This window comes from Rhinolophus ferrumequinum, chromosome 17 (assembly GCF_004115265.2).
Source record: "Rhinolophus ferrumequinum isolate MPI-CBG mRhiFer1 chromosome 17, mRhiFer1_v1.p, whole genome shotgun sequence".
Taxonomy (NCBI): domain Eukaryota; kingdom Metazoa; phylum Chordata; class Mammalia; order Chiroptera; family Rhinolophidae; genus Rhinolophus; species Rhinolophus ferrumequinum.
In genome coordinates, this window is record NC_046300.1 from 57,562,987 (window position 1) to 57,578,496 (window position 15,510).

Consider the following 15,510-nt stretch of genomic DNA (forward strand, 5'->3'; position numbering starts at 1 on the left):
ATACCCAAACAAGTAAAATGTCCACTTACCACCCCATCTGGGAGGACTTGTGAGTTGTACCTTAAAACCAGAAATGACTCTACTCTAAAAAAATGCTACAAATGCCAGAGTATTAGGGGCTATCAATATGGAGACCTCCGTTATACAATTCCTTACTCCCTATCCATAATTTCCAATTTTAAGGTCTCCCAAATTCTCTCTAGAATTAATGTCACCTCATATTGACTATGCAATCTTGGTTGATAATGTGTTAATAATATTAATATCTAATATTGTGCCAACACTGCACTTGCTGTTGACTTGTTTAATCTCATTTAGTCATCACAATGACCCTTTGAGAGAAGTAAAATTACCATCACCATTTACAAATGAGGAAACTGAGGCACAGATAGATTTGCTCACATCCCCTAGACCAGTAAATGGCAGAGTCAGGGCTTGGGCCCACTTGGCTTGAGCCCAGAGCGCAAATGTCTATTGTTATATTTAAATTGTTTGAGATAATTCTTTCAATCTTTTTATAAATTCAGTCTGAAAGATAAAACCTTATTTTTGTCTTTGGCCTGTCTATGAAATACTTACCAGAGCTTGTCCCAAATTGAACATTTTGTGATTCTGATCCATACTCAAAGTGGATTAATTGAATTCAAATTTGAGATAATAGATTTCTTTAAAACTCCCAAATTCTTGGCACCAAATAACTGGTGCAATTTTTTAAAACAACTTTCAACACAATGTTTGGCATCTTATTAATATACGAGGACGCTCTTGTTTACTTCAACTTAACAAACATGTACCACCTTGTACCAGACACAGTGCTGGCTCTGAAATTACGATCAAAAGTAGGAATTGATGTCTAAAAATCGTTCTTAAACAGGCACGTGCAATGCTTTGCAAAATTTTTCCCGTGGAGTCCTAAATATTTAATGTTTCTAAAAAGAAAGGTTGGAAGAAAAGAAGGAGGGAGGGAGAGAAAGAGGGAGAGAGAATTCTGAAATTATATGATCAAATAAGTTTAAGAAAGACTTCTTGGTACCTTGCCCTTCTAATGAACACTTTGAATCACCGAGAGAAACGCAATGTTTCTCAAATATGTTTGGCCACAGAAACCCTTTCTCACTGAGCATCTCAGAGGATTTGTATATCATGGAACACATCCTGATCTAGTGAACTTCTCTTAATCCAAACAACAGTGCTTCAGTTCACAGGCAATGAATCATAGGGAAGTAGCATTGATACTAAACAGTTTGCACTAAGCAGTTTTTAAGAGTAGAACTGACAAAAGTTGCAAACACCTCCACTCAAGTAGATACTCTCCTAACTAATAAGAGAACCCAAAGTTCAGATTAATTAATGAAGCAAATTCAAATAAATTAAGGAAACATTCAGCATAGCATCCCTGGTACGTTGGTAAGAAGAGCTTCCTGTGCTACTGGAAATGGGGGCAGGGGTGCTTAACAGTTCTGAAGTTCTGAATGAACTCTGTGGATGAACTCCAGAGAACGGTGAAGCCAATGCATGTTCACCAATCAACATGTAGCTTCTAGGATAGGAGATAAGAATTGCCAATGGCTGGGCAGCAGGGGCGGGATGCTGAGTAACGTGATTCATGACATTGTCAGGTCTGCATTGCCTTCTCCAATGATTTCCCACCAGGAGATGTTGTAGGAGCAGACGACTTGCAGGTCAGTCCCTTAAGTTATGAAGTGAAACAGGTCACTAAACATTGAGCATGGGTCTCTGCCTGTCTCTCAAACTGGAAGAGAGTAACCAAGAGGCCTGTTGAGAGAGTGCTTGGGTTGGGGTGCGATGGAAAGCAGGGTAATATTTAATTTCATGTGATCCTTGGCTAAGTATACAATTTGAAAAGACCCTTCAAGCAAACATGTTTCCAACACTGGACTTCTTCATTTACTTCCCAAGAATATTACTGGCCCAATTAAAGGCAACTGAAGAAATTGGAAGAAAATGTTTATAAGTATAAACATTTATAAGTATAGTGGTCTGCTCATTTGACAGAATTTTACTTAGGTTCTGAAACACAGAGATCAACCAATGTTTTTTCAGTAGCAGAACTTTTCTTCCAAATATTACCTTGCTCAGGTGTTCTGTCTAGAAAAAAGATATGAGTCGCTGAGAAAGTTGAAACAGGAGGAAAGGAGCTTGAAGCATCCAGGTAGCCCTTCCCCAAACCTCTCTCTGCCACACATATGCCATCCTCCAGCCCTGCTGTACAGCCCCTATAAAATCTCCTTAGAACCCTAGGTTTCCTAGAAGTAATTTAAAAACCACTGCCCTAGAAGAAAGCAAGAATATTTTTGCCACTCCACTTACACATCTATCTGCACAACATTTACCATCTACTGTTCAGGAGCCTACTCATCCTTCCGAGTATCTTATACTTTTTTCCCATTAATTTCCATCTAGGAGATATACTTTTGATATACATTCGAAACAGGCTCAGTTTTACTAGAGGTGCGATTTCAATTACACATAAAATATTTTGCTATTATCTTCTTAGGGAAGATTTCAATAGTAAGTAAACACATCTAGAGTTTAGACAGATTACTTTGAAGTCATTTGTTTCAGAAGAAGTTGGGTTAGCAAGATGCTCGTGATGTAAGTCATTAAAAAGCTATTTTTGCCCCAAACTTGACAATGCCAATGATTTGATCATTATCTTAGAAATAAAATAAGAACATTCAGCAGCTTATAACTATTCAGTTTATTGCAAATTCAAGGAAGACAATAAACTCTAATGCCAACTTGTTTGAATAAGAACAATTACAATAGTATCCCCTTATCCTCAGGGGATACGTTCCAAAACCCCCAGTAGATATATGAAACTATATACTATTCATATATACTAGTATATACTAGACCGTATATGTACTATATGTTTTTCCTATATATACATACCTATGATAAAGTTTAATTTATAAATAAGGCACAGTAAGAGATTAACAATAATAGCTAATAATAAAATAGAACAATTATAACAATATACTGTTAAAAAAAGTTATGCGAATTGTACTTACCCTTCTTCTTGTGATGATGTAAGATGATAAAATGCCCACGTGATGAGGTGAAGTGAGGTGAATGAAACATTATTAAGAAAATAGGGTCATTTGAACACAAGCTCTGCAATACGATGACAGCCAATCTAATAACCCAGTTGGCTATTAGTCCATGACTGACGGGCAGGCAGCTTCTACAACATGCAGACATTGGACAAAGGGATGAATCACATCCCAGGCGGGACAGAGAACAATGGCATGAGATTTCGTCACACTGTTCAGAACAGCATGCAATTTAAAACATATGAATTATTTAGTTCTGGAATTTTCCATTTAATATTTTCAGACCTCGACTGACCTCGGGTAACTGTGGAAAGCAAAACTTCAGAAAAGGGGAGACTACTATAGTCTGTAAATAACAGATCAAAGGAAGCTACTTAACATTTTTATCAGATTGTTACATGTGGGGTAATATCAATGTAGAAAATGCTAGATAATTTTACAAAACATCCATGTGCTACTTCTGATAAACATGCCCAAGTGAGTAACTCCTTTATACCACCACATGTACGTATTTTTGACTCATATCAGAAGGGATTTACATTCAGTAATGTATCATTTTACTATGGGACTAAAACATTTGTCATCTGACCTTCCTTTTGATTTGTGGTTGAAATGAATAAGTAATATTTAGCTGTTTTCTCATCTAATGTACTAATTTGGTAAAAAAAACTTTTTGATAATTGAGAGGAGGTTCTGGATTCAAATATTTTTAGCACTTCCTTTATACATTGAAGTATGAAATGCAGTTTCTTATTTTAAGAAATTTAATATATTTGGAGAAACCCTACTCAAAGAATGCCAACTAACAGTTTTCATTAATACATGATGTATGAAAGATACAAAAGATAGAGGGGATTAGAGAGTCCAGGGACTAAGGGAACAAAAGTTTTCATGGCAAAAGTTAGTTTTAAAGGGTCACAGTGATGAATGAATGAATGAATGAATGAATGAATGAATGAATAGATATGCAAATACTTATTGCAAGCCTATAATGTGCCAAACACCGTGCTAGATGTTTTTATGTATGTTACATCATGTAATCATTACGCCAACTCTGGGAAGGAGGTATTATATTCTCACAGAGAAAACTGAGCTGAGAGAAATTTAGTTAGCATCACATAGAAAATCAAATCCAAACTTTTGGATTTCATATATTCTTCTAATTTGAATAAAAACAGAAGAAAGTCATGTTCACTCTATTTGAATCATGGTGAGTAGAGCAAGAAATTATGATGGAGAAAGGTGATAAAGTTGGAAAGGTGGTTTGGGGCAAGATTTTAGATCTTGATTTTCCAAGTGATTGAATAGGGAGAAGGAGTTAAAGATTAGAAAAAGAGAATTATAGGAAAGCCATTTTGAAGCGGAGAGCATAGATTTGGATTTCGTCATGCAGAGTTTGAGGTGTTTTCTATCATGGAGTTTTATGCTAAACCCCATGTAAGAAGAGAGAGGTGAATGGAGCTCTAAGAGTCGTCTTCATGCAATGAAAAATCCTGGAAGAAGAGCGGTCACCAAGAGAGATGGAAGACCCAGGGCACGGCACTCAGCTATGGGGAATGCCCACACTTATAAAAAATGAGGAAGGAGAGGCGTGGCTGAGGGTGACTAAGAAAAGCCAAATGGAGACGAGGTGGGACAACCAGGAAAGTGCGGGCTTCACAGAAGGTAAGAAAACTTCAAGCATGTCACCACTCAGTGCTTCAAATAAGTGAAGGAGTGAAAACTAAGAAAAACCAGTTAATATCATTAATGGTAGTTATACAAGGACTTCTGTGAGATATTTCAGTAGAAAAGAAAACTTGCCAGGCTGTTGAATGGGACATAAAATTTGGCATGTTTTCCCTCAGACAAGTAAAATGCAAAATTCTAAGAACTCTAACCATCTTACCTTAAGCCTGCATGAGATGATGTTTGTGGAAAAAGAGAGACCATGTTTGTTACTGAATTTCTTAAAGAGAAGATATTCATGTCTCAATTCTTGAAAGTAATCAGCTCATTTGATGACATAGTGATAAACTTGCCATGTTGAATAGATAATAAAGGATTCCAGAGTGTAAAAATCTTAAATCATTTGAGAACAACTGAATATAGAGAATAACAGAAGATTAATAATGAAAAAGGTATTATTATGTCATTTCCATGTCTTGAGATCTCATCAGGATAAAAAATATTAAGTTTGTTGTCAATTTCAAGCATTCTTATAGATATGAGATTAAGTCACTGCTTTAGATAATTAGCAAGATTACCTTTAATTTATCCTAAAGAAATAACTGGAGATATAGAGAAAGAAGTGTATACAAAGGGTATGTATTGTTGAATTATTTTAAATCTTGCAAAAGCAGAAATAACTTATATGTCCAAAAATAGGGAATCAGTTAAACAAATTGTTTTATATCTATAAAATGAAATGCTAGGCAACAATTAGAAGTCATTTTATAAAATAACATTTAAAGATGTGTGAAATGCTCCCAGCATTGTATTATGTAAGAAATCAAAATACAAGACTATGTGTGTGTAATGGTTCTGATTCTGTTACTAGCTGGCCGAGGCAGATACTGCTGTTCTGCCCACACCTCCTAGTCAGTCCCTCGTCATTCATTGCCTACCCCTTTTACTGCAAGCTCCTAGGACTATTAAAGGGCTTTCTCTAGCCGCAGGAATTCACTTGATCATTATGCATGGAAGGCCAGAAATGCTAGGAAGTTAATGTCTCTTGGAGCAGCCCTCATCCAGTGACAGAATATAAGTCGGAGGATAAATATTCCAACTTCCCATCCCTCATGGAGTACAACTCATGTACCAAGTCGTGCTCCATACCATTTCCAGGTGTACCCAGGAGGATAACTCTGCCCTCAGTTGAAACCTGTCATTAACACACCATTTATCACCTTCTTTTCTTTTCCTGCCTCAATTCTCCACTACCCTGTTGGTATTTCCAGAGATGAATCCTCCAAAAACAAGTTGCTCTCAAATTTTGATCTCAGGGTCTGCTTCTGGGAAATTCAACCTGAGACACTAGCATTGCTTGAATTACTAGCATTAAAGACAATGGATGAATGAACGGGTGGATGGATGGGTGGAGAGATGGCTGGCTGAATAGATGATCGATAGATAAATGATAGATAGAGAGAGATCCCTATTTTCTCTCACTCTAAATCATGTTATATAATGTTGCTCACGTGAAAATGAACTTGGTTAGAAATCAATAGTTCCAGTTTAGAGTGTCTCCCCTTGTGGTCTCATGTGTGAAGTCACAGTTGTTTTCCTCTATCCTTTGTATTGTAGCATGTATGGTAGGTCTTTTCCAGTTGATAGACTAGCATATTCTTCAACCTCAATTGCAGATTTTCTGAAAATAGGTGATAACTCAGATTTTGGAGATATTCCATGGGGCCTCCAAAATGGATTTTGTGTAAGTCAGACTTTGTATTTTAAGTCAGTCCATTCCAAATATATTCTTCAAATTTTGTGATTAACCATATAGGTTTCCTCAAGGGATACTCAAACAACAAAAACTATCTCATATTTATAGAGATTAGTCATGATCATTGCCTAAAATGGTTAATTTATTTCTAGGTGGTGAGAGTATGAATGAATCAAATATTCATTTTATACTTGTCCACTTTTTCTTGATTTTCTACAATTATCTTTTAAGATTTTATACAGTTAATCTACTGAAGCAACAGAGTATACCTTGAACTTCAGAGACAAGCTGCACTGATTTAAATCCCCACTGTAATATTTACTAGTTGTGTGATGTTGAGAAATTTGCTTACCACTTCTGTTCCTTATCTGTAAAGTAGACACAATGTTACCTATTTCATAGTTGTGTTGTATTAAATAAGTCATATTTGCAAAATATTTCAACCAAAGCCTGACTTTCAATAAATTCTCTTTTAGTACACTATTTTTACTTTCAGAATCAAGAAAGGGTAGTTAAAATTAGAGAGCTAAAAAAGATAATTATTCTAGTTAAATAGCAAAATTGCTCTCAAGACAACAAAATAACCTCTTTATTATGTAACATTTAACTCAGAATGGGAGCTTCCCTGGCTCCCCATCCACCCCGCCCCCACCCCCGCCACCATCTCCCCAGTCTGCAAACATTAAAAGGTGTGTGCATATTTAACTGTCTCACATTTACTAACTTGCTTTTAATTCTTATCTTTAATGCTTATTCGGGTTGCCCTTGGAGGTATTAATTCATATTATTATCAGACTTACTATTGTTTGTTTTTTGTTTTTGTTTTTTCTCATTACACTAATGGGAGAATGAAACCCTCCCAAGCGAGGGGACAGGGAACTCTCAGTTGTCACTAGCATGATATTTCCGAGATGGCATAAGTGGGATGGGAGAACAAAATTCTGAGTCTGATCCTTGTTATCCTTGACACAAAAAATTCAAAGATGTGTCTTCTGTATTGAGGGAAAGATGAGCTGGGGCTGCTTGGTTGGGCACTGTTGTGTCAAATTGTCCTCTTTACCACTCAAGCCACTTGCTCTGTTTCCCCTTCTCCTGTTTGGAACGTGGGCACAAGTGGAGGTTGATGCCAAGAAAGCTGTGGAGTTTGGGCTATTATCTAGTAATGTTGGCTCTGTTGTAGCAAAAGTATTTTTCCCCTATGATCAACAACCTAGAGCAGTGATGATAAGCAATTTTTTTAATCATAAGGGCCAATTTGGGGAAAATAAAAATGTTAAGGGCTGCAGGTTTTTTTTATCTTGTGTTCAGGAAATGCTCCATTTGCAGTTACATTTAAGCATTCATTATTGTTTCTCATTACCAAAAGATTTCACTCTTTTAAGCTAAAATTTCAGAAACTTTATAACTATAGTGTCTCATTTTAATGTCGTGCCTTAAAATAAATTTTGTGTGTGATGAGACCTGGTGATTCTATGGGGTAGAGAGTTGGGGAGGTTTGAAGGTGGTGTAGCCAAAGGGCTGTGGCTTCACATCCGAGCTCTGCCACCTAGCCAATGAGCAAATTATAACCTCCCTGGTTTTAGCTTTCCTTATTGTAAGAAGAAAATAATAGCACTCTCCTCAGTGTATGGTTGTGACCATTCGATTAGGTCACATAAGTTAATTGCATAGCACAGAATCTGGCATACAACTGGTGTTCGCTAAATTGTACTATCCTTGTTGATATTATTAATATAATTTAGTGTAAGGAACTGGCACCAGAGTATAGCTATAGACCCAGGACAAAGACAGCCCGACTGGAGGTTCCTGCAGTGAAGAGAGGGAAGATCATTTGTAGGGAATGTCTGTAGAGAACACAGAAAATGTGGCAAAATGGCTGCTGGCATGGAATGGGCTAAATGAAAAAATTAGGGAATGACAAATTAATCTACTTCACCCCCACTCCACTGTTCCCCACATAACCTATGTATCTGCGAGTCTGGAACACTTTTGTCGCGATACTTCCCCAAAGGAAGAGTGATGGTGGCGAATTAGATAGGAGGATTCTTAGTTCAGGTTCTCCCGGAAGCACACCCTGAGACAGACATTTGTAATTTTCTGGGCAGATGACCCCTGGAAGTCCCAGTTAGGCGTGGGGAAGCGAGACAGGGAAGGGAAGAAAGCCAATAAAGAGTGGATTAATGGGAAAGGCACCACTGTGGGCAACTGGGGCAACTGAGACGTCTAGGAACAGGGTAACATGCTTCAGAGTAGTTCTATTAGGCAGCTGGTGAAGCTGGTATTTACCTACCAACTCCTGTTGGCCATCGGTCAAGCTGCTTCTGTAGGTCTTAACTCCCTGGCACTACCTGCAGACCAGCCGTGGGCTTGCATCCCAGGAAAGCCTTCGGGCAGAGATCTTGGATGCTTACACTAGAAAACCACCATTGTATACAAAAATGGTGAGTAGCAGAGAGATATGGGTGGTCAACTGGTGGCCTCTAGTACAATGGGGAGACTTTTTAATCATCTCTCCTAGATCTGTGGATGACTCCATGTTGTATCACTTATTCATTCTCTCAGTAAATATTTATTGAGCACCTGCAGTGTCCAAGGCCCTGAACTATATTAGCACTTGGCATATATTTGTTGGTCAGGTGCACATGGCCCCTTTCTTTGTAAAATTTACAATCATATGGGGATGGGAGAAAGACAGTGAAGAAGTAGGCAAAGAATATTCATACACACACTCACACTCACACTCACACTCACACTCACACTCACACACACGTGGTAATTTCTAAGAAGAAAGTGAATACTGTTCAGAGATGTAAAAGGAATGTTGGTGAGGGTGGTGAGGGTTAAAGGACACCTAGTTACATAAAACACCCCCGGACGGGCCTCCCTGAGGAGATGGCATTTAAACCAGTCAAAAGGGAAGAGAAAAAAATGTTCTAAGCAAAGGGGACAACATGGGCAATGCTGAGAGGACATTAAGAAGATAAAGGGAATACGCAGGAGAAGCCGTCTGTTTTAGATTAGCTGGTTGGGGAAAATATTGCTGAGGAAGTGACACTGTAGTGCAGACCTGCAAGAAATGAGAGCACCTCAGAGAGAGAAAAAGAGAGAGAGAGAGAGAGAGAGAGAGAGAGAGAGAGAGAGGGAGAGAGCCTCAAAGATGTCTAACTGGTACATTCCAGGGAGAGGAAAGAGCAAGTGCAGAGGCCTGATGTCCGAGTTTGGGGATAGTACCAGTCAGGGGCCAGTCAGGGAAAGAGAACACATACCAGGTGGTGCAATTTTTAAATTTTTTTTAAAATTGAAGTTTATTGGGGTGACAATTGTTAGTAAAGTTACATAGATTTCAGGTGTACAATTCTGTATTACATCATCTATAAATCCCATTGTGTATTCACCACCCGGAGTCAGTTCTCCTTCCATCACCATATATTTGACCCCCTTTATCCTCATCTACCAGCCCCCTCCCCCCTTACCCTCAGGTTACCACTAAACTATTGTCTGTGTCTATGAGTTTTTGTTCCTCCATTTGTTTGTCTTGTTCTTTTGTTGTTTTCAGTTTTATATACCACATATCAGTGAAATCATATGGTTCTTGACATTTTCTGTCTGACTTTTTTTTCTTAAATGATCGGAAAGGGGACCAAGAGGCAATCCAGAGATCAGCAACTGTAGGAAGTCACCACCAGCCCTAAAGCTAGAGCAGGGGTTGGCAAGTAAGGGCATTGAGCCAAATTCAGCCAGCCCACTGCCTGCTTTTATATAGTTCACCAGATAAGAATTTTGACGTGATTACATTTTAAATGCTATGTAAGTACCTACAAAATATCCTTGGTTTTCTGTGCTGGCCCATAAAACCTAAAGTATTTACTATCTGGCCCTTAAACAATATGTTTACTGACCCCTGAACAAGAGGCATAAAGGGAGGAGGTGGTCTTATTAGAGCACGAAGTGGGGCCTGCATGGCAGAACCTGGGACCATGGAGAAAGGAGATGTCCAATCGGAGCAGAAACCCAGGAAGACATGCAACTACTGCTGGAGGTGTGGCCCAACGCAGGAAAAGAAAGAGGCGGAGAAATCCCCCCATTGTCCCTTCTCCTGCCCTTCAGTCTCCCCCAGAGCTTTCCATCAGGCAAACCTAACTAGCAGCCAGTTGTTGAAGAAATCAGGTTCCTGAGATACAGCAGAGCAGGAGAGCAGCAGGGCATGGAATTGACAACAAACAAGCAATGACCAGCACAGAGTTCCTGTCTGAACCTCAGTTTCCTCATCTGCAAAGTGAGAAAACTGAATTGAAGCTTTCCTAAGAGAAAAATGAGACCATTAATTCTATGAAAATAGAAATATAAAGATTTCCTTTTCAGGGAAACAGTTGTTCTTCACCCTGACCAGGAACCCTGGTCGTGCCCTAGCCACTGGTAACTTGAAAGAGAGCAGAAGGAAATGTACCAATTCAATGAAACTACTGTATACAAGTCTCTTTCTTTTGACCCCAGAGGGCTTACTCTGATATTTGTTCTATTTAGTTAAAATCTGAACAGGCTTTTAAAGACCAGGATTGGGGCACTTACTGAAAATGATTGTAGGTTATGTATGCTAGGCTGTTGTTTCTGTTGAGCTCCCATAGGGAGGTGCCAAGAGGCTGAGATGAAATCAGTGTCTGCTGAGTGAGCCTTTTATGTAGTTCTCGGTCACATGTGTGTAGTTTTACAGAGCAGGCCATGGGGCAGTATGGTGTGCAAAGCCTCATTACCTGGGAGAAACTGTACACCCTAGAAGAAAGCAAACATTGCTTTTTTCACAGCTATAAAAAGTAGTCCTTTCTTACATCTATTTTCTTTTCTAAAATAGAATGGGGGGATAGATAGAGGAAGAGAGAGAGAGAGAGAGAGAGAGAGGGAGAGAGAGAGAGAGAGAGAGAGAGAGAGACTGAGTTGCCTAGAAAAGGAAAAAGGGATTCAGCGATAGTGATAGCTCAGGAATGTCAGAAGGAAACATCCCACTCACATCTATATGGATGTCCTGTCCCTTGAAACTGTTAGGTTCCTGCTCCATGGCCCCATTAACCTCCATCTCTGTTTCCTCCTCTTCCGGAACCAGAGAAATGTTGGAACATTCTTTTTGTCCCCTGGAGCCATCCAGCAGGTGGCCAGAAGTCACACAACATACTATAGGAGGTCAAGCTGGTGTCAATTGAGTGGTGGACACCTGTGTTCCCTCTCCTTTCCCACCCTCTACTGGTCCCTGAGAGAATGGCGTTTTGTCAGCCAGGAGATGAATCTAAATCACTAGGGGTCACAGGGTCAGACAAAAAGACAAACAGGAGGCAAGCTAGCGCTCAAGCTGCCTTGCTTGCCAGTTGCTCGACCATCAGAACTGAAAAGTCTCAGGGCCTGGGGATTCAAGAAGTAACAATTGGAAGGCTGGGATTCACATTCCTAATTCTTCTACCAGGATCCAACTTGGGAATTCAGAGGCCTGCGCATGAATCGGGACTTTAGACTCAACATGCCACTACCTGCATTTGTATCATGTAGAAAGCTTGTTAACGGAGATTCCACGATCCTACCCCAGACCTACCTGGTCAGCAGCATTACTGACCTGGGGCCCAGGGTTGGCATTTACTAAAGTCTCCAAGTGGACATCCAGAAATTGGAGAACTGCTGACCTATGCAGAAATAGGGAGAGCTTCAATTTACAATTGTGTGATATTTTATGTTCTAACATTGATGGATTTTTAAAATATATTTGGGATTATACTTTGCTTTAAGGAAATACTTGCCTTATTTATTACACTTAACATGGTAAAATAGAGAAAGAAAAGCCGTGACTACAAGTTCTGACAATCAAGCTCACGAACTCGTCCTAGAAAAAGGACATACCTCATTGCTGAATATCACTATGGTCACCTTCGAAGTACTCCCCTTGGGAAGCTATGCACTGACGTCAGCACGTAGTCCACCCTTCAAAGCAATTTTGGAACTCTTTTTCTGGAATCGCCATCAGAGCTGTCAACGTATTACCCTTGATGTCCTGATTGTCATCAAAATGTCTTCCTTTCAATATTTCCTGTATCTTCAGGTAAAGAAAGAAGTCATTGGGGGCCAGATCAGGTGAGGAGGGATGGTGTTCCAATACATTTATTTGTTTACAGGCTAAAAACTCTCTCACACACATTGCTGTGTGAGCTGGTGCCTTGTCGTGAGGCAAAAGCCATGAGTTGTTGGCGAAAAGTTCAAATCATCTAACTTTTTCATGCATCTTTTTCAACACTTCCAAATAGTAAACTTCATTAACTTTGTCCAGTTGGTACAAATTCATAATGAATAATCTCTCTGATATCAAAAAAGTTTGGCAATAATATTGCGACAAGTTCGCTAACTTAATTGTCAGATCTCGTAAGCAAATGGTGGTTTCTATTTTCTGTTATTCCCAAATTTTCTGTTGGGGCCTATATTACTCTCAGAATGAAAAACAATAAATAACAAAAAAACACAAATGGTAATTTAAATTTAGTAGTAAAGGGAAAACTGCAGCATTTGCACTTCCCCTGTCCATAATGTGCTTTTGAGCATGTCCCCCAAAAGGCAGAAGTGCTAGTTGCTGTTCCCCCTAGGCCAAGTAGAAATGAGAACAGAAATCAAAACATGGGATGAATATGTTAATTCTTTCATTGTGTGTGTGTGTGTGTGTGTGTGTGTGTGTGTGTGTAATGATTGGCAACTATTAGTATGGTCATTATCCTTTCATTGTCACAACAATGCTATAACAGAGGCAGAGCCAAAGTATTTTTATTCCCCTTTTTACAGATCAGCACACAGAGACTTACAATTTATTCAAGGTCACACAGCTAGTAAGTGCTGAACCTGGAAGCCTATCTACATCTTCTGGCTTTCGTGGGGTCCGGAAGTAGTTGTTTACTACCATCTCAAGCTCTTCCAAGGAGATGATGATGAGGATGATGGCCGTCAATATCATTGTCATCAAAATAAAAGCCACTATTGATAATTTTACCATGTGAGAGGAATAGTACAAGGCAATCACACATATAATACCATAACATCCCTATGAGGGAGCTCCTCTGAACTCCCTGGACAGGTGAGAAAACTAAGGCTAACAGGTTGAAATGCCTTGCCGAAGGTCATGCACCTGACGAGTGTCTTGCCTTGGCTTACCTGACAGACAGTGAGCACTCTTCACCATGGCACTACAGAGAGCAGCAGTGACGTGTGTGAGCTGACAAATCCCCACAGTTGCAGAGACTCCTTTCACCACTCCTAGACGGATCACTTCCTTCCCACAGACAGGCAAGCTGGGCAGGCAAGAGGGACTTAGGGGGTGATTCGCAGGTACATCTGTCCCTGGGGACTCAGAATTACTGGCACTGATTTTCTAGTTGACTTCCCAAGTCCAGGAAAAAACTGTGAAGGAAAAACCATTCCAGGCTAGAGCTGTAACTATCACCCTTTTTCCTTTTTGCAGCTAGCTGGAATTTGAAATAAATGAGCTGCTGCTGATATAGTTTGTAGAACTCTTTACTTTGTGTTTTGAAAGATTCTCTACCAAAGTAGCAGCTGTCACTTGGAGGCTGAGTGCTAAGGAGTCATATAAATGACAGGGTTTTCTAAGAATAAAGTTCTGCCAAAGGGTTTAGTGTATGGCAGATTCTCCTTTTCCTGGAAAAGGGGGAGGAGATTGCGGAGGGAAGCAGGAGTTGAGGAGTTGAGGTCCCAGATGATAACCAGGGGACTTGAACATCTTTGATTATAATGAAGGAACTTTACTTAGAACACTCCTTAAATTTAGCACTGAGATATCAGAAATAAGTGGAAGGTGCGGAGAAGCACTTTCCCTAATTGCAGAGTTGGGACTTGTTCTGAGATGTACTCGATTAGCTCTTGGACTCTAGAAACTAACTGAGAATTATCCTTAGCAACCTCTACATTTGTGTTTTATTTTAGCATACTTACCAAGGGTTACATTTCCATTGTTTCTTCCACCACCTTACATGCCATCGCTGAAAACAGTTACACTTTCTGTTATTTTTAACCACATTTTAAAATACATTTTTATTAGAAAAAGGAACGCGTTTTTTTTTTTCTTGTTCTAAAAATCCCACTATATGGAAATGAGTATAGTAAAAAATATCAGAATCCTCCTTAATATATTTTCTCAGAGATAAAATCACTATCAAAAGTTTTAATATTTATCATTTCTGACTTTTTCTTTGCATGTACTCATTTTTTAAGCAAACTGATTCTGGTGTAAATAGTATTTTGCAAATTAATCTTATTTTTACAAAGTTGTAACTATCTTTCCGTGTCAGCCTTAATGGACACACCACATTTTTTTGGCCTCATAGCTATACCATAATTTATTAAGCCAATCACCTATTGATGGACATTTAGGTTGTTTCAATTTTTCACTATTACAAACAATGCTACAATTAACATTGTGTCATAACTTCATTTGTAAGGTAAGTTCCTGGGGCAAAAGGTGTATATGTAAGCCTTAAATTTTTATAGATTTTGCCAAATTCCTCTTAAGAAAACAATTTATATGCCACCAAGAGGATATGAAGGTGCCTATTTCTCTATATTTTTCCCAATATGGAATAGTATAAATGTACTTATTTGATTATTAGTGAGGATGAATATGTTGTTCTATAATTATTAGACATTTATATTCCTGTCAAAAAACTTTGAAGAACAGTGGTTTCATTTCTCTTTATATGTGATCCTTGGCATACGTACCTCATCACTTCCTCCCACCAGCACCTCCCTCCCTCCCCCGCCAAGTGGCTTGATTAAATCAGCATTATTCAAGGAACTCCTGTGAGATTTACTAATTGATGCAACAAACATTCAGTGTGGTGCCAGCCACTGTGCCCAGCAACAAGAGAAATTTAAAAATGAAAAGAGCATACGTTCTCTTTTCATGGAGCACAGTCTCTTAAAAGAATATTTGACATTGATGAAATCGAGACACAGAGAGGTCTCATGGCTAATCCA

At 39.0% G+C, this 15,510-nt stretch overlaps 1 protein-coding gene across 3 annotated transcripts in view; it reads left to right on the forward strand.

Moving 5' to 3' along the window:
- Window positions 1–15,510, forward strand: part of SYNPR (synaptoporin) — a 296,080-nt gene that overhangs the window by 176,841 nt on the left and 103,729 nt on the right. The window lies entirely within an intron of this gene.